The following is a 26,027-nucleotide window of genomic DNA, read 5'->3' on the forward strand; positions in this document are numbered from 1 at the left end:
ACTTCACAATCTTCTCCTTCAAGACCCTCCCACCTCTGGTGGATGGAAAACTCAGAGAATTTCAGTCTAGGAAGAGCAAGACTGGAAAATCTAGCATTCATTTCATTCCAGATTTCTGGCGCATCTTCGACACCCTTAATATGAACTGGGTGAGGGGCAAAAATTTAACAGGTAATGACTTCCTCAGCATGGAGATTGGCAAGGGGGCAAATTTGGAATCTGAAGGAGCCTAGCCCTTGGTCCATCTAGCTCACTACTATCTACACTGACTGACAGCAGCTCCCCAGGGTTACAGATGCGGGTCTTTCCCAGTCCTATCTGGAAATCTCCTGCTAACTTGGCAAAGGCGCACCTTTAACATGATGATTCTCTTTTATTTAGCAGGGCGAGAGTAACTAGCCCTATCCACCCCCAGCACAGTACCTCCAGTGACTGTTGCTGGTGTCTATCATGTTTCTTTTTAGATTGTGAGCCCTTTGGGGACAGGGATCCAACTTTTTAATTTATTATTTCTTTGTGTAAACCACCCTGAGCCATTTTTGGAAGGGCTGTATACAGAAATTGAATGAATGAATGAATGAATGAATGAATGAATGAATAGATGTTGGCAATTGAACATGAGACCTTCTGCATGCTGGTCACAGGGATTTTTGCACTGGATGCTGGACGTCATGGGATTCTTATGAAGACAGGAGGAGGTAACCCAAGTATAGTGCCAAGATTGTTGGAGGAAGGGCAGGATATACAATCAGTGTCAGTGGTGGATTAATGCAGAGTAGGCATTTGCCTACGGCGGCATAATTTGAGGAGTGGCAAATTTTGCGCTCCTCAAATTTTGCTGCCCCTCTCTGGGGGCGGCAGCGGTGATGTTAAAAATGGTACAATTGGGAACTCCCCCCTCCTCCACACTCCCCACAGCCACTGCCATGCCCCATCCTGTTTTTAGGGGGCAAAAGGAAGAACCTTCCCCTTGCCCCCACCCCCAGCCACTGCGACCACTGCCACATGCCTCATAAGGCCATTCGCTACTGTTGAGTTATTTTCAGAATAATATATTGTTGTCTAGAGCTGGATTGTGTGGACTCTGGCTGTACAATGCCTGTAAGTCCCAAGCCAGACAGTTCTAGGATGTTGAAGCTGTGTCTAAGCCTGGTCAGTGGCTTTAGATCATCTGGTGACCGCCTCCTTTGAAGGAGTGGCGTGCTCCTAGATTGGGATCAGAGCAATCTCTCCACTGAGGGTAGATCCCAGGAAAGCATAGAATAACCCCCGTTTCATCACAACTTGGTTTCCAGACCCCTTCCTACCTTTGTAGCCCTTTCCTGAACCCATTTCAGTTAATCAGTCTCTTTAAACTGGGAGCCCAGCTTTGGGCCCAGTATTCCAAGTGAGGTCTGACCAGAGCAGAGTAAAGTGGAACAATGGACCGGGTCTCACAATCCGTGAGACCCGGTTTGGGGAAGGGAGCGGGAAGGGAGCCCTGGGCGGCCAGATTGGCCGCCCACACGATGGCCGGCCCCGAGACGGAGCCAACAGGGGCTGGGGAGCTCAGGGGCCGCGCAGGAGCTTGGGGCCGCCCGGAAGCCCCAGTATGCCCTGTGCGAGTGTGCAGGGCATACTGGGGAGACCCCTGAGCCGGGAGGCTGCTTTTAAGCCTCCCGGCCGGGGGTCTACTCAGAAGCAGCCACGGCACAGAGCCGCGCCACGGCTACTCACGAGCAAATAGCGCTCGCTCCGCAAACCCGGGCTAAGGGGTGGACTATAGAAGCAGGTTAGTCGCTCCAGAACCACCGGGCTCAGCCGCGAGCCCGGTGGTTCTTACGATCACAAAAATCAGGCTAGGATTTTCCTAGCCTGATTTTTGTGATCGTAAGAAGAGGCCCCAATGTCTTCTTATGATCTGAGCACTACAGCTCTGTCATAAGCTTGCATTAGCCCCTTCTAGCTGTTGCATCACAGGGAAAAGACCATTGTTTGAATTATGGGGAAATGTTATAGGAGCCCTTAATGAAACTGACAAGTCCCACCTTCTCACAGAGGGGTGTAACTATAATAGGTCAAGGAGAGACAGTTGTCTGGGGGCCCCCCAGAGGCAAGTCACATGACTGACTCCGCCAGCAACGCACCCGCCCAGGCTTGCTTCAGTTGTATTCATCCTCCGAAACTGACGCGAGTGTTAAGACCTGGAGCTACCAGAACAGCATGTCTTTCTCTAGTACCATTAAATGACTTGCATCGTCCCCAATTTACAAAACCTTAAAAAAAATAATTTAGGATGATGTTCTATAGGAGATAGATATAGATATAGATATAGATATAGACATTTTACTATGCTTTTTTGTTACCACTATTCAGCCTCATTTAAGATTTCTTTACTTCATGAACTGAGCTTCTGTGAGAGGAGGGGGCATTTTAAAATCTTGTCTCTAGGCCCACTCCAACCTTGCTATGCCCCTGCCCCAAATGTTTGTCAAACGATGCCGCCCCACTAGTTTTCTAAGTACAATAACTATGCAGGCTGGGCCCCTTTCACCCCGCCTCCTGCAATCTGAGGTCTAGAGGTTATGCTCATGAATTTAATTTCCAGTTAAACAGAGGGCTTCTTAAGCCTCCCCTCCCATCCCATGAGCCCTCCCAGCCACCAGTTCCTCCATCTTTGTCAATATTAAATGGAGGAGGGTCTGGCAGGGAGTGGATCTTGGTTCCCCATTGGAAAAGAAAAGACCAGAGAATTTTTCAAGGCTTCCTTGGGAAAGCTTGGGGAAAATACCACATTTACCCAAATAGAAGATGAGTCCAAATTTAAGATGACCCCCTTTCTAAAAAAGAGACTAAATACAGGTTATACTTGCATTTACCCACAAGGAACAGGCCTCTGAATTTGATTTCTAACTTTAAAAATCTGGGGCTGGGGCGGGGAGTCATGGATTCAGGTAAAGATGGTAAATTCTTTTGGAATCAAGTTGAGAGGAGTTCTTCCATATCTAGGGGGAACACTTCACCTGCTCAATATTTCCTAGTCATGCACCTGCCAAAGGTGCAGGAATTGTGCCAGGAAAAATAAAGTAGCAGCGGGAGAAGCTGGAAGGCACTGAAAACTTGATGAACAGCTTGGAGTTACCAGTTCTAAATAAAAATAGAAACAGGGTGTGGGAAAATAATTTGACCCCCTCTTCCCGTCATCCGCTCCTTGACAGCAGTTCCTGCATGTTCTTCCAGTAAGACAATCCAAATAAGACAGCAAGACCTGAAACTCATCTCTCCGTTTACCTCTAAATTTTCACTGATGAACTACCACCCTAACTATTGTCTCAATGATAAGGGAACTTTCCCCCATCAAAAACTGCTCCCGGATTATTATTTTTCCCCAGTTCTGATCTTTCTTTCTTTCTTTCTTTCTTTCTTTCTTTCTTTCTTTCTTTCTTTCTTTCTTTCTTTCTTTCTTTTCTTTCTTTCTTTCTTTCTTTCTCTTTCTCTCTCTCTCTCTTTCTTTCTCTTTCTTTCTTTTTCTTTCTTTCTTTCTTGAGCCCCAAATCTGACCAATATTGATAGTAATCTCCATACATTAGACCTTCCTACATACAATGGCTGACATACACAACTTTACGTTCATGTTGTACTGTTGTGTTTGCACAGCACAAATAGAGCAATGACAAAAATTGTGCCATCGGAGTTGCACAATGAAATGGCCATTATTTCTAGTGGCCGTGTCATTGTACAACTCTTGATTGTGCCATTTTTGAGATTGCACAATGTGGGGGCTCTGGGGTCCTGCCCTTCCAGCCTTGTATTGACTTCAGAGTTAAGTCCAGGAGAGGGGAGGTTATGGTTATTGTATGGTTATTTTTATGTATGTATTTTAATTTTTTTAATTAGATCTGTTTTTATATTTTAGCATAATATTTTAATTGTGTGGTTTTTATAGTTCTGTTTTAATTTTTTCTATCTGAAGTGCCTTGTGATTGTTTTTAATGAAAGGTGGTATATAAATTTAACAAACAAACAAACAAACAAATAAATAGTGCCACCTGGATCCCCTTCTCCCTAATGGGCGGAGACCAGTGGCCAGACTCACACGGAGGCCTCATCTTTTCAGGCTGCTGATATGTTTCTGAATGAAATACAAAGTGCTGGTTATTACCTATAAAGCCCTTAATGGCTTGGGTCCAGGGTACTTAAGAGAGTGCCTTCTCTGCCATGAATCCTGTTGCTTGTTAAAATCATCGGGAGAGGTCCAGTTATGGTTGCCGCCGGCTCGTTTGGCCACTTCGCTACTTCCCCCAACTTCTAGATTATTTATGAACAAGCTAAAGAGCACTGGTCTGCACTCTCTGCACTGGTCCCAGTACAAAGCCCAGGAAGACTCCACTTCTTTCTTCCCTCCTTTTAGAGAACTGTCAGTTTATTCCCACACTGTGTTTCCTGTCCTTCAACCAGTTTCCAATCCACACACGAACCTGTCACCTTTTCCCATGACTGCTAAGTTTACTCAAGAGCATTTGATGGCGAACTCTGTCAAAAGCTTTTTGGAAATCCAAGTATACTATGTCACATGCCTGTCGACACTCTTGAAGAACTCCAAAAGGTTAGTGAGGCAGGACTTGCCCTTGCAGAAGCCATGCTGGTTCTCCTTCAGCAAGGCCTTTTCTTCTATCATTTAGATAGCTCCCCTCATGCATTGCAACCCCCTGGGGGAGTGGGGCCCATGCTCGGTGTTGACGCCACCCTGTGCAGGAGGTGCAAGGCACCATGGGCCTGCTGGCTCCTCCCCTGCCTTCCCCCAGGGCTGGGTAGGTGCTGGTGTGGTCACTGTCAGCTGTGCACACCCACACACATAATCAGTTAGGGATGACGGATGGCACTCACACAGTTGCCAATACATGTGCCCCAGCAGAGGCTCCAAACCCCACACCCCGTCTGCTCCTCCCTGCTCACTCCCTGACACACAACTTGCATTCTTGCACCACTCTGCAGAAACAAAGCAACAAGGTGACTGCAAAGTTGTGCTGTATGCTAATCTCTTCTGACACTTGTTAGTTATCTGAAATAATTCTGCATAAAGCTGAAGTTTGCTCATTGCTTTCTGCTGCTTTGGTGTATGAATTGTTGCTGATTTGGGTGAGTGCATGGACTGTGATGGTGCCACTGTTATTCTGACGGCATCTATCTATACATATATAATTCTCATAGATGTACCCATTGCTAATCCCATGCGTGGCCTTGCTTGCGAGAGTTTGCGAGCGAGGGGAGGGGGAGAGGAAAGCGGTGGTGGAGGGGAACATAAGGACAACAGACAGGCCAGTGAACAGGTAGGCGGGTGGGTGGGCAGACGGGTGGGGAGAGAAGGTGTTGGTGGTGGCGGCGGGGAAAGGAAAGAGAAAGTGGCGGCAGCAGGGGGAAGAGAAAGCGGTGGCAGTGGCGGGGTGGAAAGAAAACGGTAGGTGGCTAGGAAAAGTGTCTGGCCAGGCGGCCGGCCAGAGAGAGAAAACATTGGAGGGGGGAAGAGGAGGGGGGAAGGCTGTGAACGAGGGGCTGAGAATGAGGGAGCGGGGTCAAGAACTAGAGGCTCAGATGTTCTGTGCCTGAGCCAGCTAGTTTTAAAAGAATGTCCATTTGCATCTACTATGATCTTGAGTTGACATGTGAAAACAGGTGGGATAGACATTTTTAAAACGAGTAAGTAAGTAATTAAGTAAGTAAATAAGTGAATGAATGAATGAATAAAAATAAATAAATTCATGTTTGTTGCCAACTCATAGGCTGATACCCAGATTCACGAAGTGCTTTCACAACAAAGAAAATTGTGCAAGTGCAAGAAAATCGAACTGCTGTGCAACATCCCAGCATTGAGCTCTTGTGCCAAAATTCCCTGGAATGTTGATGGACAGAGGAAGATGTTGCCTGCTGGGGGTGCACTGGCTCTGCACCTTGTGAAAGTGTTTGCTTGAAACTAATTTGGAATTTCACTGTTGATGTGATGGGCTGCTTCCAATATTTGGCATAACAAACACACCAGTGGCACTCTTACACCAGAGTCTCTTTTATGACATCTTTTATTTGATTGCAAATTTTTCTTGCATCTTTGCAGGACCACCAAATACAACAGCCAATTTCTGTTTGGCATTCCGGAAATTCTTCTTCACCCATTGGGTTAAGCATTGTATGCAGAAGTCTACTTATACAACTCAGAGAAAAATTTAGAACTGTTTTGTCCTATCATCACACTGAAAGAGAATTTAGTTCCCACTTTCCACATATATCCCCATCCCAATCTATCACAGATGTTTTTACCTGGTTCCAATTATAACTTAAGAAAATGCTGTATATTTAAGACAAGCACTGTTGCCTCTTTCCTGGAAGATATATGTTGTCAGATCTTGTACTTCCCCTTAGTATAAAAAACAAAACAAAAAATACTTACAGTCACAAATCTGAAGGGCTGCCTCATACAGGGGACCAGTACACCATTACTCGTGTGTAGATCCCCTTACTCATGAGTGGCCCACCATCCTTACCCATGAGGCCTTGCAACCTTATGAGTAGCACTTGCGTTGTTTCTATTGTATTGGAGAGGAGAGCTGGTCTTGCGGTAGCAAGCATGACCTGTCCCATTAGCTAAGCAGGGTTTGCCCTGGTTGCATTTGACTGGGAGACTATATGTGAGCACTGTAAGAGATTCCTGCTCTCCCCACAGACGACCATCCCTGCAGCCCTTGGGCGGCCAGATCAGCCACCCACACGACTGCCGGCTCCATCATGGTTGTTTCAGCCTCCCAGCGGGGGTCTCCTCATGTGTTGCCATGCCACGGAGCTGCGGCACAGCAATACACGATCAAATAGACGGGGTTAGTGGAGCACTCGCTCCGCTAACCTCATCTAAGGGAAGGGGGAATTAGGAGGGTTTGCTGCCAGGAGCCACGTGGCTCCAGTGGCAGTACACAATCCTTCAAAAGTGGGCTAAGCTCCCTTAGTCCGCTTCTGGTGGATCGTGAGAATCTCCTCACTATGTTCTGTACTCATGAGTAGACCTCCAACCTTGCAAGTAGGCCTTGTGACCTTACTCATAAGGAGACCACCAACCTTGTGCATGAGTTGTTCTCTCTCTCTCTCTCTCTCTCTCTCTCTCTCTCTCTCTCAACACCCTAACCCAGATGACTGGCTTCAGAAAGATCAAGGGACATAGTCATGTGCTCTTCCTTGCTTTTACCCTATTATTATAAGGACTTCAGAGGCTAAGAATTTGAGAATCACTGGATCAGTTTTTAAAAACAACAACACAGGATGATGCTTCAGCATGTACCTGCATTTAAAAAAATCATTTAATGGGGACATTTTAAAAAACAGATTTGTTATCTGGTGGCAAAACAGCATAGCTAACACTCGTTTTCTTGAGTTTTCTAAACACTTGAGTTTAAGGGTCAATTTTAAAACTGCTTCATCTCAGCCATTTTACATCAAATCTGCACCAGATTTGGAGGGGTGATGTCACCTAGTTGATAAAGCTGTCTGGAAAGAATAATGCATTTTCATTGAGCAGTGGGGAAACAAAAATTAAAGCATTAAAGAGAGGAGGTTCAGGAGTTCCAAATTTAACATTCCATTATCATAGGAGTCCCTGACAGTGGTGTGTGTGTGTGTGTGTGTGTGTGTGTGTGTGTGTGTGTGTGTGTGTGATGGTTAAAGGAAGAACAGGAACCAGAAGTAGAAACTGAAAAGGAATTTCCTGAACTAGATCCAAAAGTTGTATGCTGAATGAAGAAGAAAGAGAGAGCTAAGTATCTAAAATAAAATTTTGGTACTGACAACCTCCTAAGAGTGTGGGAGAAGCATATGAGAAAAATAAGTCATTGCAAAATTCCCACTAGCATCCATGATTTATGCCTTAGAATTCAACTTGAACCTCCAGGTGGGTATCTTTGTACAATAGACACAAGAAATGTTGCACAAATAAATGGATTTGTTTGGAGTTAATGGCTGACATACTGCACAAAGTTCCATGTGCATTGTAATGCAAAGGCAACAACTGAACAAATGCTAGTGCAACCATGATTTCCAATGGCTGTACTACTGTGCAACTCTGTGCATTTTTTGCATTTGTGATACAGCACACTTGTGCAACTGTGAGCTCGTTACGTTACAACATGCACAGAACTTTGTGCAGTATGTCAGCCAATGTGTTTGAACATACAAAGAAATAAAGCAACTCTTGAAGTATCACAATGTACCGTTGTTTCATTATTTATAATAATAGAATTATTATACTGTCATAGTAGTGCCACCATAGTTAAGATGAAGGGTTGTTGCAATATTCTACTGTTATAAGCCCTGAACATTCTCTTGATCATAACAACTGAACTTCCTGACTCATGGGGTTCCATTCACTCACAGTTCTATCCCATTGTTTCTGTAGAATGTTCTGAAGTCATCAGGTGCAGAAGAATGCAGAGAGAGGGAGTGACCCAGTTTCCCAAGTGATGGTTGGAGGAAACCACTCACAATGGACAATACCAATTAAACAAGTTCACCCAAGCTGTTGCAGTGATGTCATGGTTGTCTTTGTGACCAGAGAGAGAGGTAGAGGAAGTCCCCAGCACTTTGGGACTGTAACCCTCTGGCAGATCTCGCAGAAGGCTCCTTGGGTGATCATTCAAAATGTCATTCAGAAGTGGTAGATCAAAAAGCCCAGGGCCTTTGCAGAAAAGAAGTCCTGGGCCTCCACAATCCAAGAGTCCAGCACGCAGGTCCATGAGTCTAGGATGTGTGAGAGTCAGGACTCCTTCCCCAGAATATCTGATATGGGCCAGTCAGGCAGGTCCAGAGCATCTTCAAAAGAAAGAGGTTCTATCAAGATGCGGTCATGTACTCCAGACCGAGATATCATGTAGACCAGAGCAGTGGTGATTGATACGGGTACTGGGATATGTAAAGTGCGGTTCTCAGGACAACAGACTCCCCAGTCAGTCATTGGGACTTTGGTTGGACACCCTACAGAAAAGTCCATGAAGACTAGAAAAGACAGACTGGATACATATGTTGGGGAATGACCTTGGAGAAGCTGCTGCCAGTCTGTGAAAACAAATCAAATTGCCACATGCTACGGAGAGGATGGATATTGCTGGCACAATAGTGATGTGCGGTTCGGTCCGGATCCGGCGGTTCGATCCCGGACCGAATCGGGCCCTTCTGGGACCGATCCGGACCGAATCCGAGTCGGTTCGGCTCCGAACCGGCTCGGGTTTCCCGAACCGGTTCGGGAGTTCAATTGAGTCTCTGGAGTGTCCCTTTAAAGTTTGAAGTGTGTCCTCCATTTTGTGGCTCATTCCTGAAACTTTTGCTCCTAGCATCCATTTTGTGATGCTATTTTCAGGCATTGTATTGGCTGCGCTATTGATCCTTTGATTGGCCAGAATGAGTCCTTTGGTCTGGTAGGCTGCTTGGCTGTTGCACTGTTGAGAGCTGGCACCCTGTTGGCCGTGGGGGAGTGCAAAGGTGGGGGCTCCCAAAGGAGGGAATTTCAAACCTATATAAACCCAAGCCTCTTCTCTGGAAACTTCTCTTGGCTGCAGTTGTGGGATCATCTCTGAGACCTTGCTTGCTCTTTTGCTGCTGGTGTCTGCTGTGAGTCCCTGCTGACTGTGTGTCACATTAGTGTGTGTCTGTCTCTCTGCTCTCTGTGTGTGTTGTTGTGTGCCACCTTGTCCATCTGCCCTCTGTCTGTCTCTGTCCAAACCTCTTTAATACTTTCCCCTCAACTTTTTCCAACTTTTCCTGTTGTGTGTTTTCTGTTCTCTTCACCCTTTCTCTCTCAACCCTTCTTCCAAAGTTTTGGCTTTCCCTCCTTCCCCCCCCCCACCCCCCTCTTCTGCATTGCTTTCCTGTTTTTGTGCCTTGCCTGACTTTTGTTCCACTTTTTGAGTTGCATTCAATTATTGCTTCTGTGTAAATTTATATATTTGCTGATTTTGGTTTTTAATTAATAGCTATTGTTATTGCTGGCTGCCTGTCTGAGTTGTGTTTCTGAGGATTTAGTTTATATTATTGCTGCAATTTGATTCCTTGTGTTCTGATTTTGATTGTTAATTTGTTCCCCTCTGGCCCTGCTCCTAGCTTCCCCCCTCCCTCCCACCCAGATAAGATTGTTTCCCTCCTGTGCTGCTGCCTGTTGAGCCTTGCATTCTTTGGATTTCTTTGTGGAATTAGGTTCTGGTTTTGGTTTTGCTCCCTGTGTGTGTCACCCACTCCCCCAGTCCCTCCCCCTGGTAGTTGTAAACCCCCCCCCCCGCCCTGAGACTTTCTGGCTGCCCTTTGGTTTCCTTTTTTTTACTTTGTGTATAGATTGTTTGGATTCAAATTTGATTGTTCCCCTGTGGTCCTGCTCCTAGCTTCCCCCCTCCCTCCCCTCCAGAAACCCACTCCCCCCACTGCCACCTCCTCCTCCACTCCTGCCCTGCCTGCCCCCTCCCACCCAGACTGAGTGTTGTTCCCCATCCTCCCTGGTGCTGCTGCTGCTGCCTGTTGAGTCCTGTCTTAGTTACTTTGGTTTTTTGTGTGAAATCAATTAGCTTCTTTTGGTTCTGGTTTTGCTGTGTGTGTGTCCCATTCCTCCCTGCTGGTTGTTGTTGGTTCCTCTCCCCCCCCCCCAGACTTTCTGCCCATTGTTCCCAGGTGTTGTTTTTTTTTTTTACCCCAGGCCCCCTGCCACAGACTAGCCCCCAACCACACACACCCTCTCTGCTCCCCCCACCCCACCTCTTTTCCTCCTTGCCCCCGACTCTCTCCACTCACCCCAGGCCCCCTGCCACACACTAGCCCCAACCACACACACCCTCTCTGCTCCCCCACCCCACCTCTTTTCCTCCTTGCCCCCGACTCTCTCCACTTACCCCAGGCCCCCTGCCACACACTAGCCCCCAACCACACACACCCTCTCTGCTCCCCCCACCCCACCTCTTTTCCTCCTTGCCCCCGACTCTCTCCACTCACCCCAGGCCCCCCTGCCACACACTAGCCCCAACTACACACACCCTCTCTGCTCCCCCACCCCACCTCTTTTCCTCCTTGCCCCCGACTCTCTCCACTTACCCCAGGCCCCCTGCCACACACTAGCCCCCAACCACACACACCCTCTCTGCTCCCCCCACCCCACCTCTTTTCCTCCTTGCCCCCGACTCTCTCCACTTACCCCAGGCCCCCTGCCACACACTAGCCCCAACCACACACACCCTCTCTGCTCCCCCCACCCCACCTCTTTTCCTCCTTGCCCCCGACTCTCTCCACTTACCCCAGGCCCCCTGCCACACACTAGCCCCAACCACACACACCCTCTCTGCTCCCCCCACCCCACCTCTTTTCCTCCTTGCCCCCGACTCTCTCCACTTACCCCAGGCCCCCTGCCACACACTAGCCCCAACCACACACACCCTCTCTGCTCCCCCCACCTCTTTGGACCGCTGCTACTGCTGTGTCCTCCCCCCACACCTGAATCCCCCCTCCCTGCTGCGCTGCGCTTCTCCTCTCTCCTCTTTCTCTCTATCATCTCTCTTTCTCCTCTCTCTCTCTTTCTTTTCTCTCTCTCTCCTCTCTTTCTCTTTGTCCCTGCCCCCCCCTCTTTTCTCTCTCTCTTAGTCTTTTCTCTCTCTGCTCCCCTTCACTTTCCACCTCCTCTCCCACAGCTGCAGCCACACACAGTAGCCTACCCACCTGGCGGCTGCCATCGGTTTTTTTTTCTTTTTATAGTTTTTGGTTGATTTTGTCTCTGCTTGGGGGTGAGTTGAGCGACACAAACAGTGTTGTCTCCTCACTTCTGCCCCTCCATCGTTGTTGAACTACCCCGGTTGCCTGTGTGCCTCGTGCGGCCGCCCTGCTGTGTCTCAGCCCAGGGTGGCTGGCTGGCGGCGGCGAATCCGTGACCAGCAGTGAGCGGCAGGAGAAGGACCGGAAGAAGAGGGGTTAGTGCGTGTGCGATTGTGCACCTTTTGTTGCCCCTTTCTCTCCCTAGCTGGCGGTTTTAAATAGGGACACCCCTATTCTGAAATGCATTTGGGTGTGGGGAGGAGGGAGGGAACCTTGGAGAGGAGATGTACTGTTGTAAAACTTGTGTCTTCATGCCCATGCCCAGTAAAGAAATTGCTGCTGTGTGTTGCGTTGCATTGCATGCGTCTTGCAGGTGGTTTTTGAACAGGTGCCTTCCAGAGTGCTTCCTTGCCTCTGGGGCAGTCTGAGTGGGGTCCAGGGTTCTGATGCGATGCTGCCACTGCTGGGCCCATGCCATGCCAGAGTGCTTCCTTGCCTCTGGGGCAGTCTGAGTGGGGTCCAGGGTTCTGATGCGATGCTGCCACTGCTGGGCCCATGCCATGCCAGAGTGCTTCCTTGCCTCTGGGGCAGTCTGAGTGGGGTCCTGGCTGGTCTCTGATGCTGCCACTACATGCTGGGCCCATGCCATGCCAGAGTGCTTCCTTGCCTCTGGGGCAGTCTGAGTGGGGTCCTGGCTGGGCTCTGATGCTGCCACTACATGCTGGGCCCATGCCATGCCAGAGTGCTTCCTTGCCTCTGGGGCAGTCTGAGTGGGGTCCTGGCTGGGCTCTGATGCTGCCACTACATGCTGGGCCAATACACACGCATGATGATGATCATGATGTTCAATCCATGAGGCTGCCATCAAGTGTTTGCTGCTGCTTGCTTGCCATGGCATTGGGCAGGCAGAGTCACAGAGTGGGTGGGTTCAACCTCTGTGTTGGTGTGACTGGGTTCTGGTTTTGGTTGTGTGCAATTTAGAGTCACTAAATAGGCTGCATTGAGTTTGAACCACCCCCCAGAACCCACACTTTGTGTTCCAGTTCACTAAATAAGGGTTTCCTCCTTTGATCTGCAGGTTCCCAAGCGTTGACTGCATCCCTCCCCCACCCCCGGTAGGTGCTGTGCCCTCCCCCCATCCACTCCCCCCCCCAAAAAAGCTAAAAACTTGCCACCCACACCACAACTACTCCACCCAACTGCCCGTGCCACCCTCCCACACCGGGGTTCCACCCTTTAACCCCCTATTTTTCTAAAAAAAAACCCTCCCAGACCCATCTCCCCAATTGGCTTGGTGGTTGACTCCCAAATTCAAAAAGGACACCCTCCCCCTCACTTCGATTGGCTTCCCCCCCCATATCAAAAAGTCTTCCTTTCCCCCCCATTGGCTTCCTTTTTTCAAAACAAACTTCCCCCCCGCCGCCTCCAAATCAGCTGCCTTTTTTTTGGCCCCTAAGCCCCTCCAAATTATTTTTTTGACCCTGTCTGGCCTTCCTCCTAAAGTCTCCCTCCTTCTGACCTAGCAGCATGTCTGAGCGCCGTGTGGCGGGCAGGGCTCGCTCAAGGCTGGCAGGCAGAGGTGGGAGAGGCCAGGTGCGGGGTGCGCCTGCGGCACGGGGAGGGAGAGGACGCGGGGAGCCTGAGGACACCCCAGTTCTCCCCATTGGAGAATTCTTTGCTCCGGCCCCATCTTTGGTGCGCAGGATTCAGTTCCCCACGCCTGCTGCCGCCAATCGCGGCAGAGGCAGAGGCACTGTTAGGGCTGTGGCGGGTCCCTCCTCGCCGGCGGCACCAGGTGCTGCTGAGCTACCGCCAGTTGTTGAGGTGGAGGAGACTGTGGAGTTGGAAGAGCAGGTAGAGGGCGGTGAGGACCGTGCGGCTGGCAGCGATGCAGCCAGGTTCTCCCTCCCTCTGGGGCCCCTTCCCCCTATCCTTTCGCCGCTCAGTGGGGCCCCCCCTCGTGAAGCCCGACACTCTGGTGGGGAGCGGTCTGGCGAGGTGGTGGAGGAGAGGCCTGCCTCTCCGATGCCAGTTCAGCCGGGCCCTTCCTCCGCTGTGGAGGGCGGAAGGGGCGGGTTGGGTGGCAGCAGTGGGCAGGCAGCGGCGGCCGCCCCCCCCCTAGGACTGCAGCCACCCTGCGAGAAACGGCCTAGGACGGCGCCCAGGGCGCAGGAGGCCAAGGGCAGTGGTGCATGGGTGCATTTTGAGGTTCCTCAAGATGACCCATTCCACGCCCGCTGTGTCCACTGCAGGATGCTTGTCAGCCGTGGAAGGGACCCTGCGCACCTGGGTACGACGCCTATGTGGAGACACCTAGAGCGTCACCACCCAGGTCTCAGGGGACAGGCTGGCAGCGCTAGTGCGCCTTGTGCATCTGCCACTAGGGCGGGCAGCGGCAGTGTGCCAGCCAGCAGGCAGGCTACACTGCCCGTCCAGCGGTGGACGCAGTCCTCGGGCAGCCAGCGTATTGTTCGCGTGGACCATCATCACCTCACCCGCCTCATAGGGGAGATGATTTCCACCGATGACCAGCCGTTTCAGGTGGTCGAGAACAACGGCTTCCGCCGTATTCTCCAATACCTGGCTCCCGAATACGTCATCCCCTCAAGGACGACGTTCAGCCGGAACGTGGTCCCCTCCCTGTACCGCCGGTGCAGGGAGCTCGTGTCGGCCGAGCTGCGTGCAGCTCCGGCCGGGACAAGCGTGCATTTCACGACTGACCTCTGGACCAGTGTCAGTGGGATGCACGCTTCTTTCCTGGCCCTCACTGCCCACTGGTGGGGACCGGAGAGTGAGGGGACCTCCGCGGGCGATGCTTCCGGGTCCGGCGCGGCTCCCGATGCACTACGGCACAGGTGGGCCGTCCTGCACGTGGAGACGATGGACACGAGGCACACCGCGGAGGAGGTGGCGGCCGTACTCGACCGCCAGATAGAGGAGTGGATTGGCGGGTGTCCACACCTCTCCCGCGGCTTCATTGTCACCGACAATGGAGCCAACGTTACCGCCGCTGTCGAGACAGTCATGGACTGTGTGAACATACGGTGTATGGCACACACGCTCCATCTGACCGTCAGGGACGCCCTTGGCCTTAAGGAGCTGAGGGCGTCCCAGGAGAAGGGGGCCCGCCCCATCGCAGGTGCTGTTGCTGCCACGGCCACGCTTGTGGATAAGTCCCGCAAGCTGGCCGCCCACTTCCACCGCAGCGAGAAGTCCAGGAGACTGCTTCGCCAGAAGCAGGATGACCTTGGCCTTCCTCGCCATCTCATCCCTACGGATGTGGAGACGCGGTGGAACTCCACCTTCCTCCTGTTCCAGCGCCTGTTGGAGCAGGAGAGAGCCCTTGTCGCCCTGGCGAGGGACGAGTCCTTGGATGTCTGCGACTTCTCGAACGCAGAGTGGAAGCAGATGTCTGAGGCGGTGTCGGCACTCGAGCCCTTCCAGCTTGCCACGAAGGGCTTGTGTGGCGACACCACTCCCTTGAGCCAGGCGCTGCCCACAGCTGTTGGTCTCGAGAAGCTGATGGGTGGACTCCATATCTCTCTGACCACGCCAGAGGGTCGTGCTCTGGCTGGGAGGCTGAGGTCTGGGGTTGACAAGCGGCTCGTTGATGTGCTGGGAGACAGGGAGGAGTATGTCCTCGCTTGTCTCTGTCACCCAGCCCTCAAGGGCAATGCCGTGAGTGCCGACGACTTGCCCAGGTGGAAGGGCATCCTGGTCGAGAAGGTTAGGGAGGAGGAGGCCGCTAGGGCCCGCAGAGACCAGGGTGTTGGTAGTGGTGCGGGGGCAGCCCTCGCGGCCCAACCCGCACCCAGCAGCAGCATGGGCGGCCAGCCGGCGTCAGCTTCCCCTTCCCCTCCCTCTTCCCAGTCCAGCAGCGCGGCATCCCAGGCGGCGCCATCGCAGCAGCCATTTGCTACCGACTCGAGATCCGCCCAGTGGTTTCAGCGGTTCTGCTATGGCGCCATGCCTGGTATGCGGGAGGCTCGACCTGCCAGGCCCCCCTCCAGTGCTGAGCAATGCGTTGCGCAGTACTTGGAGGAGCCTGTGGAGGGAGACGGCGTGGACTGCGCACAGTTCTGGGCGAGCCGCCGCCAAGTCTGGCCGGACCTGGCGGTGGTGGCTGTGCGCCTCCTCTCCTGCCCCCCAACCAGTGTCCAGAGCGAGCGGGTGTTTTCACGTGCCGGGGACGTGGTGACACCCTCTCGCTCCCGCTTGGACCCTGGTCTGGTGGAGCAGCTGGTCTTCCTTAAGGTGAACCTCCCCTTGTTGGGCTACCCCAAGCTTGAGTTTGAGACGGGCGAGTGATTACCGTGGGTTGCCCCATGGTTGGTCACCTGCCTGGCTCGACCTCTGCTTATCCCTACCCTCCCCCCTTCCACCTCTAGCTGAGCTGACGTGACAGATGCTGAGCCGTGCCAGCCAGTCGCAGCGTGTAGTGTGCCCACACAGAGATGCAGTTGTAGTAGTAGTTGTAGTGCTGCGACTGGCCAGATGTTTACAATGCCCACGCCCACCTAAAAAGAAACCCAATGCTGACCAGCACAGGCCCTTTATCTATCCACCTGTCAGCATTTGGGGACCTGGCGTGGGCACGGCACACCCCCCCAAAGTAGCACAGCCCACGGAGTACTAGACTTAGCGGCAGCGGCGGGTATACGTTCAAAAATGCAGTGTAGATATGTAAATACTGTATGTAAATAAACATGTAAATAATTTTTTCTTTAAAAACCCCATGTCAAAATCAAGCCTCAAAATTATGCAAAAGAAAGAAAAAAAGGTGACAAAGGGAGAACAAAATGATGAATGCCAAATGAATTGATTTTATTGAAAATGTCACCAGAAATCATGTGTGGGGGGCTTGGTTTACATGGAGAAAATGATTGGGTGATTTTTTGAAATGAAACGAATGAATTATTATCATCTTATGTTCATCTTGATTGTGGTCACTGTTGATGTTGGCTGATGGCAAAAAACCCAAAACCATCAGAATAGCAATGAACTGGCTGCCAACACAACATATTGATTGATAACTGTGCAGGGGGGGAATTGGGTCTGTGTGTGTGTGTGTGTGTGGTGCAGGCTCAGTCTGTCTCTTCCTGTTGTGTGTCTGTCTGTCTGTCTGTCTGTGTGAATGGATGCCTAGCACTGTCTCTGTGTGTGGATGCTTTCTGTGTGTAGTGTGGTGTGTGTCTGTCTACATGTTTTTTTCCTCCCCCCTCCAACTCCCTCCATCCTTCCCCTCTCATCCTCTCCCCTTCCTCTTCACCACCTTCCATCCTCCCTCCCTTCCAGCCCACCACCGCCTCAACTGCCCCCAACCCCGGTCTGGCAGATGATGAGAGTCTGGTCTCTCCCACCGAAGCACACACGTGAGCACGTGTGTGCACAAATATGTGGCTGACCAACTCTGAGCCGGACCCTCCCCCCTTCAATCCCCTCTACATCCCTCTCCCCCTCCCCTTTCCTCCCCCCTGCCTCCCAGCCTCCCTCCCTGCCTCCCTCCCCCCTCCTAGCTAGCAGCGCACACATACACACACAAAACACCTGTGGTGGCAAACACCACCAGCACACATGCACTCACACTGGTGCCACCACCTCTGCCTTGGGCCTCTGTGTCCTTGAGCAGATATGTGGTGGTGGACCAGAGAAGCATTTCTTTCCAGCAAGGCAAAAGGCATGCACTCACTGCACACACACACACACACACACACGAAGAGGTGAAGACGAGAAGAGGCAACTTCTAGAACCAGCAGCAGCAGGTGAGTGTCGTGTAATTGTGTTGCTTCCCAAGGCCACTGCCCATGCTCAATGCTCAGTCTGCTGAAACTAAAGAACTAGCTACAGTCACCCTTCCTCACATGCAGCTCAGCTCAGCTCAGCTCAGCTGCACAGCACACTGACTAACTAGACACTACAGCTGGTGGTAGAAAAAACAGAAGTCTAGATTCTAGAAGATGTCCTGGTGGATTTTAAACTTTCAAATCTGTGCTAGGATTGCCTCGCCCGCCTCCTCCTCCTCCTCCTCCTCCTCCTGCCTGTAATTGTGCCCTCTCCCCTTGCAGTTGCGCCGTCGTGATGGGTTGGTGATGTGCGTGCGCCGTCTACTTGTTAGCTCTCTCCTCCTCATGTTGGCTGGGCTTGCCAGGCACTGGCTGGCAGCAGCTGTTGGCTGTGTGCTAGGCTCAGGCTGTGGCGCGCGTGACTGGACTGGGAATGTTATTGTAGCGGCAACACTGGCTGTGGTGGTAGCAGTAGTAGCTGTTGTTGTTGCTGGGCTGGTGGCTGCTGGCCTGTGCTGACTCTGCGCACTTGGTCTGGTCTGGTCTGGTCATTGGGATGCAGATGTAGGGTGTGTGTGCATCATCCATGGGGAGCATCAGAGCAGAGCAGAGCAGGTTGGCTGGCTTCTGTCTGTCGGGCCTAGTCAGTGGCAGGCACTGAGTGAGGCGGTGGTTTCTTTGGGCATCACGTCACCCATCATGCGGAGCAGCAGGTCTGCTGCTCTGCTGCTCCGCCTCCTGCTTCTTCTCTGTGTGTGCTGCTCTTGTGCTTAGTGTGCTGCTCCGCTGCTGCTGCTGTGCTGGCAGGCAGCACAGCTGTGGCCTTTTTGTTAGATCAGAGAGTGGGTGTTGTCTCTCTGAGTGTCCTCCTCTTACTTGCTTGGATAGGAGTGGTGGTAGTAGGTAGGCATTAAGATGGACTGACTAGGTGTTACGTGTTAGGGCGCCCAGAGAGAGGCGCCAAAAAGATGGGGTGGCAATTGTTGGGTTGCTCCTAGTATTATTGGTGAATTTCTGAAGAAAAATTTTTTTTCCATTGGCTAGAATGGGGGTTCGGGGCTGCCCCAGACCCGCCTCTGTGGGGTGGCAGCACCCCCAAAGTGGGTCCGGGGCCATGGCAAAAATGCCCTCAGTCCCTCCCAGCAATCCCCGTAGAGATAGGAGTGATGGTTCTGTTGTTTTTCTGAGGTGTTCTGAGTGAGTGTGGATTCTGTGATAGCAAATGAGAGTGGATTCATGGTGTCTCATTGGAAATCTCATAAGCTATCATAGAATCTACACTCAGAATACCTCAGAAAAACAACAGAACCATCACTCCTATCTCTACGGGGATTGCTGGGAGGGACTGAGGGCATTTTTGCCATGGCCCCGGACCCACTTTGGGGGTGCTGCCACCCCACAGAGGTGGGTCTGGGGCAGACCCGAACCCCCATTCTAGCCAATGGAAAAAAAATTTTTCTTCAGAAATTCACCAATAATACTAGGAGCCACCAATTGCCTTGGGATTTTTGGGGTGGAGGACACCCATGGGTGGCTACCACCCACCCCAGCTTTTTTGCCCCTAAGGGCTCCACATTGTGAGTTATGGGCAAAAATTTATTTTTTGAAAAAAATTTGTAAAAAATCAGAGGAAGGTCCAATCGACTTGAAATTTGGGTGGCAGGTAGAACACAATGTCCCCTTCAAAACCAGCCACTTTTTGTGATCCGAACCGGTTCGGTTCGGATCCGAACCGGTTCGAAACCGAACCGGACCGGGGGGGTGGTCTGGCAAAACCAAAACCGAACCACCCCGGTCCGGTCCGGACCCGGTTCGGACCCGAACCGAACCGGGAGAACCGGTTTTATGCACATCCCTATGGCACAAACTTTTTTGATGGACCTCCTATGGGACATGGTGCATTACTTTGACAAAAGGATGTTGGACATGGTTGCAGACATCAAGCAAAAATGCTGTTATGTTGCCCTCAATTTTGATGCAGAGTGGAATCGTCCCAAGCGAGAATACATGATTGACTACCAGCTGCCTGATGGCCAAATTATCAGTATGGGGAAAGAGAGATTCCAATGCCCAGAGATGTTGTTTAGCCTTCCTCAGATGCCTAGTCTGAACCTTGTCAGGATCCATGGTATGGCCCAATGAAACTTAGGGAAAGTCCCTGAAGAATACCGGAAGGATATTTACGAGAACATGATGCTGTGCGGAGGCTCATCCCTCTTTTAGGGACAGGAAAAATGCTTTACGCATTAACTCATGGCCATGGTGCCAACCAACACCAAAGTTAAAGTCACTGCCAACCCATTGAGGAAGTATTCCATCTGGACCGAAGGTTGCAATCCTTGCATCCCTGAGGAACTTCCAGCCCTGCTGGATTAGGAAGGAGCAGTTGTTGTTGTTGTTGTTGTTGTTGTTGTTGTTGTTGTTATACATATTTTTAATACCGCCCAAAATGCAAGTTCTCTGGACAGTTTACAAAACAATAAAAACCACCAATAAAAAGATTAACAATTAAAATTTAAAGAGTTAAAACTATTAAAGCACAATTAAAACACAATGAAAACAGTACTGAGATTACAGGCCCTACATCGTCCACCATAAGTGCTACTGAGATGGCTGGATTAACCACGAAGGTAGCTTGTGGCTGAGATGGCTAGAAAAGAAACCAATAAAATCAATCTCTTTGCATAGGCTGGAAATATGGCTTGTGATTCTTGAGCAGGGTGTCAATTTTCAGTTTCTTGGGTAGAATCGGTACTGTGTTCCATTGTACAGTCAGCTAGTCACCTGACATACAGATGGATAACACACAGGATTAGTTGGGAGACAGGGGTCTTTTTTATTGGTGTGTGCAGAAGTTCCCTGGCAGCTCTGGTATAAAAATTGCGCTGAGCTGAAATGCTGCCCCATCTGCAGGAAGCAAAAGAAAAAGAAAAAAAGAGGAGCCGGGTCCGGTGGGGGGGGGGTTAGGAAGAGGGTCTTGCCAATAGCAGCAGTTTTCTTATCAGCTATTGGCAGATATATTTCCCCCCAGAATGCCTTTGGAAGTGGTGCTACCTGATGAGAGGTAACATTGTTCATCGTCCCTGCTAACTGAGCAAAGAGGCACCTTTTAAAGTGGTGATTCTCTGTACTGAGCAAGGGAGAGCACCTGGCCCTCTCCATCCCCAGCACAGCATCCCTCCAGTGGTGGTTGCTGGTGTCTATGAAGAAGAAACATGAAGAAACATGGAACATGATAGAAAACATGAAGAAAAAGAAACATGATAGTTTCTTTTTTAGATTGCGAGTCTTTGGGGGACAGGGAACCATTTTATTGTATGTATGTATGTATGTCAGTGGTCCCCAACCAGGGTTCCTCCAGATGTTGCTGTACTACAACTCCCATCACCCCCAGCCACAATAAATTGTCACTGGGAATGATGGGAGTTGTAGTTCTGGGAGTTGAGATGGGAGTTGCAGAACCACGGATCTATGTAAACCACTTTGGGAACTTTTGTTGGAAAGTGGTATATAAATATTCATCGTATTCCTTCAGAGGGGATTCTGGATAAAAGATTGCAGCACCGAGAGTGATTATGCTTTGGTGACCACAATATGGAAACTGGCAATAAAATTACCCCACTTTTGGCTCCCGTACCAGGGTCCTTAAAAGATCCTCAGGTTGTTCTAGCGAAACAAACCACAGGTACCAAGATCCTGGGCTGCAGATGCTGTCACTCAGAGGAGAAGAGAGACCTGGGACTGAACAGTAGGGATGTGCATGGAACCGGGCAGGGGTGGCTCGAGGGGGTGGGGGTTGGGGTCTCACTTTAAGGGAGGGGGAGGGTGCACTTACCCCACTTTCCCCCCGCTGGCACTCGGTGTTGGTAAAAGCCTTCGGGGCAGCAATGTACCTCTCTTTGGCCAGAAGTGGCTGGAAGTACCAGGCACGCATGTGCACCTCTCATTCATCAGATGGGCACATGTGCAATCATGATGTGTGCATGCATGCCCGGTACTTCCAGCCACTTCTGGATGAAGAGGGGAAAGGGGCAGCAGGGAGGTACACTGCCACCCCAAAAGCTTTTACTGACACTGAGTGCCGGCGGAGGGGAGGGGGAGTGGAGGAAGGGGTAAAGTGCACCCTCCCCTGCCCTCGAACTTTGAACACCCCCAGTGTTTGAACCTCTTCAGAGGCCCATAAAAAGGTCTCCAGACAGGTTTGTGCACAACCCTACTGAACAGGTGTTTTTTAAATGTTACCCCAGCTCTGTGAGTATCACATTCTCATGAGTGGATCCTTGTGCATTGGTGATGCAGGTTGGGACTGATCATTTGGATCCTTCATGGAATCAGCACTCGGATCATTCTCTCTGAAGCTGATCTAGACAATCACCCCAATCATGTAAGTGAATCAGTTCCAACCTAACCACATCAACTCTGGTGGGCCACTGTGCGAAACAGGATGCTGGACTAGATGGGCCTTGAGCCTGATCCAGCAGGGCTGTTCTTATGTTCTAACTAGATGTTTCCTCAGTCCAGCCAGGAATAGGTGTTTTCCACACAGGTTGGAGAACATTGAAGTGTTGTAACCTTGAAGAAGCTGCTGCCAGTTTCGGTAGACAATACTGGGCTAGATAGACCAGGGGTCTAACTCAGGAGAAGGCAGCTTCCTATGTTCCTATGTATCAAATGAGATTGCAGCAGCAGCAGGCAGGCAGGCTGGCTGGCTGGCCCAGACAGAGCTCATCCCAGAAGGGCAGAGAGCCACTCTTTCGATCATCCCCTTTCTCCAATCAGGGCATCCTCTGTCCTCTCCAGGAACAGTCTTGCAGCTCCTTCTAAGGCATGTTTACTAGGGATGTGTGAAACGTTTCGGATACAGAACGATCTGTACCCGAAAAAGCCAATTTCGGGTGATTCGGATCCGAACCGAATCACCCTTCCAGCCCTCCGAATCACCCCCGTTTCGGCTCTGAAATATCTGTTGTTTCGGCCCTCCATTTTGTGGCCAATAAATGCTTTCTTCTTCCCCCTCCATTTTGAGCAATGATGTCTATTTGAATTTCCCGCCTTTTTGCCTCCCATTGACTTCAATACAAAAAGGTCTGATGTGACGACTACTTGAATTTTGGGTCCCAGGGGCAAAATTGTGGGGTGGGCTGGTAGTGCCTAATGGGTGGAGGCTACCACCCCAATTGCAGAGTGATTGGGCAAAGGGCTGATTTTTGGTGAATTGTTGAAGTTTACACGTCTTTAAGGTTTTCCCCCATTAGGTATAATGGAGGGTGTATCACTTCACGTCAGGGGGGAAGGGGTGGCCTAGAGCAGTGTGGTGTTGGTGGTAGTGCCAGGTAGGGGCAAGGAAGCTACCTGAATTTTTTCAAAGGATTTGGACAGAGGGCTGATTTTTGGTGAATTGTTCAAGTTTACGCGTCTTTAAGGTTTTTCCTCATAAGGTATAATGGAGCTTTCAGCAGCCCCATAAGTGCTCTTGGGGGGTGCTGGGGTGGCCCAGAGCGAGTGGTGGTGTAGTGCACATAGGGAGCCAACCACACCCATGGATTCTATGATAGCAAATGAGATTTTTGAATCCACTCTCATTTGCTATCATAGAATCTACACTCAGAACACCTCAGAAACAGAACCCTGTACCCCATGGGTTAGAAACCCATGGGGGTGGTTGGCACCCTATGTGCACTACACCACCACTCACTCTGGGCCACTGACCATATACCAGCTCCAGAACACAGCCAGGCCTGGTGGACAGAGAATGGTTTTTTTTAAAAGTCATAATCCTTCTGGAAACATCTGATTAGAATGAGATCCAGATGCCCAAAAATGTTTTGGAACAGAGTGGAGAAGAAATGAGCAGAGAGGGAGAGGCAGAAGCAGGGTGGGGGTCTGAGAGGGCGAGGGTGTGTGTTTCCTTTTATCTCCTTTCCACTTATGAGAAAACAATTAGGGCACAGTTGCTAATGATCATCCTCTCTGGCAAAAGGATTTTCCCACGGTGCATTGCAACAGCCCAGACGATTAAGTCAAGGGACAGCACTGGGCTGCATTATGTTTACTGATGGGCTAGTGTTAAGGGGATGCAGCCAGAAATTTGGAACATGCAGCTGCACTGTTCAGAAGGCAGATGCTTTAATACAATTGTCTTCTTAATGCAAGAATAATAAAGTAATGGGGACTAGCTCTTTCAGTTCATCCCATCCATGCCCGATACAAAACAGCCCTTGGGTTGAAAGTAGGGTTGTGCATTTTTTTTCTTTTCTGTTTCCCAAATTCTGTTTCCCAAATCTGAAACACCCCCATTTTGTTCTTTGTTTGAAATTGCAAAATCCAAATCCGAAACGTTTTGGATTTTAAAAAAACAGCCCCAGGGCAAAACTAGTGGGTGTGGGTGGTAGCGCCCAATGGGTGGAAGCTACCACCCACATTTCAGAGGAACTGGGCAAAGAGCTGATTTTTGGTGAATTTTTGAAGTTTAAGGTTTTTCCCATAGGGAATAATGGAGGTTTCGGCAAAAGTATAGCTTCATGTTGGGGGGAAAGGGGTGGCCCAGAGCAGAGCTGGGTGGGTGGTAGTGCCCAGTGGGGGTAAGGAAGCTGCCAGAATTATTTCAAGGGAATTGGGCAGAGGGCTGATTTGTAAAGATTTAATGGAGTTTACACATCTTTAAAGTTCTTCCCCATAGGGAATGAAGGAGGTTTCAGCAGCCCCATAACTGCATTCAGGGGGCACCAGGGTGGCCCAGTGTGAGTGGCAGTGTAGAGCATAGAGGGTGCCAACTACTCCCATGGGTTGCTAACCCATGGGGTACTGGGTTCTGTTGTTTCTGAGATGTTTTGAATGTAGATTCTCTGGGAGCATATGAGAATGGATTCATGGTTTGTCATTGAAAATCTCATATGCTACCAGAGAATCTACACTCAGAACACCTCAGAAACAACAGAACCCAGCACCCCATGGGTTAGCAACCCATGGCGGTGGTTGGCACCCTATGTGCACTACAACACCATTCACTCCCGGCCACCCCAGCACCCCCCCCCCCAGGTGGAGTTATGGATCTGCTGAAACCTCCATTATTCCCTATGGGGGAAAACCTTAAAGATGCGTAAACTCCAACAATTCCTAAGAAATCAGCCCTTTGCCCTATTCCTTTGGAACTGGGCTGTGGCAGGCACCCCTTGGGGCAACCCAACCCACTGTTTTGCTCCTCAGACCCCTTTTCTGCCCCAAATATGCCCCAAAGACATGCAAACTTCAGAAATTCTTTTAAAAATCAGTCCTTTTTCCAATTCCTTTGGAATCTGGGTGGCAGCAGGCATCCATTGGTGCACTACCACCTGACCCACTCTTCTGCCCCCAAAGCCCCCTTTCTGCCCTGAATCCACCCCAGATAACATCAACATCACACATCAACAGCAGAGCTTTGCAAAGAACCAGGCAGATTTCCAAAGGTCATGCACATGCACATCCCACCCCCCAGAAATGCAATTGATCTACTCACAACAGTGTGAAACAACAATGAAATGCACACTGCCCCATGCAGTGTGCACACTGCCCCACTGGCCAATGAGGGTAATTTTTACTCTTAAATTTCCTTAAAAGGAATAAGGAGCCAATTGTCAGCAGTTCAGCCCATGCTTTCGCTGGCCAATCTGCAGGCTGGAAGGACTGGAAATTCAAACAGATGTCAAAACCCAAAATCGAGACTGAAGGAAAAAGACTTTTCGCAATTTCAAAATGGAGTTCCGAAACAGCTGAAACAACAAAACGTTTTGTATCTGAAACAGGGATGTTTTGTTTTGGCTACAAAATGTTCTGTTTTGAGCACTGGGTGTTTTGTTTCAGTTCAAAAACAGCCGGAATGGCCTGTTTTGGGCACAAAACATTTTGTATCCGAAATGAAATGCACATCCCCAGTTGAAAGACCAATTCACACTGGTTGGCATACAGAGCAAGACCACATCAGCCTATTAATGTGGCAATTGTGCAAACTGTGTTACATGAGAGTAAGCCTATTGGAAATAATGGGCTTACCCTTGTGTGAAATTGTGCAAGTTATGTAAAATGCATAAAAGCAATATGACTATGCTTATGTGCAAGTTATGCCAGCTGTTATTAATAAAATAGAACACTACTGATAACTCGGAAACACTGGTTACCATCTGGTTAAGGTTGGACTCATGACCACTTCCCACCTCCGCAGAGGCGAGCGGCCCAGAGGTGCACTAACCCCCAGACCTTGGGGACCTGATCCGGTCCTCCAAGGTACCTTTAAGCAACAGCAAGGCGCACCTGCACAGCTGTGATCATTGCAAGCCTGTGACATCACGGGCTTGCAACCATCTCTAAACTGCGCAGGCACACCTCACAGTTGCTTAAAGATGCTGGCCCGAATGGATGGGGCCAGCCCCTCTCCTGCCCCCATCCCACCGCTGCCGGCAGAGGCGTATCTAGGGA

General features: G+C 50.3%; 1 pseudogene; it reads left to right on the forward strand.

Moving 5' to 3' along the window:
* Window positions 1-19,451: 19,451 nt before the first annotated feature.
* LOC128343782 (actin-like protein 9) lies at window positions 19,452-19,956 on the forward strand (annotated as a pseudogene).
* The last annotated feature ends 6,071 nt before the right edge of the window (window positions 19,957-26,027 follow it).

This window comes from Hemicordylus capensis, chromosome 2, assembly GCF_027244095.1.
Source record: "Hemicordylus capensis ecotype Gifberg chromosome 2, rHemCap1.1.pri, whole genome shotgun sequence".
Taxonomy (NCBI): domain Eukaryota; kingdom Metazoa; phylum Chordata; class Lepidosauria; order Squamata; family Cordylidae; genus Hemicordylus; species Hemicordylus capensis.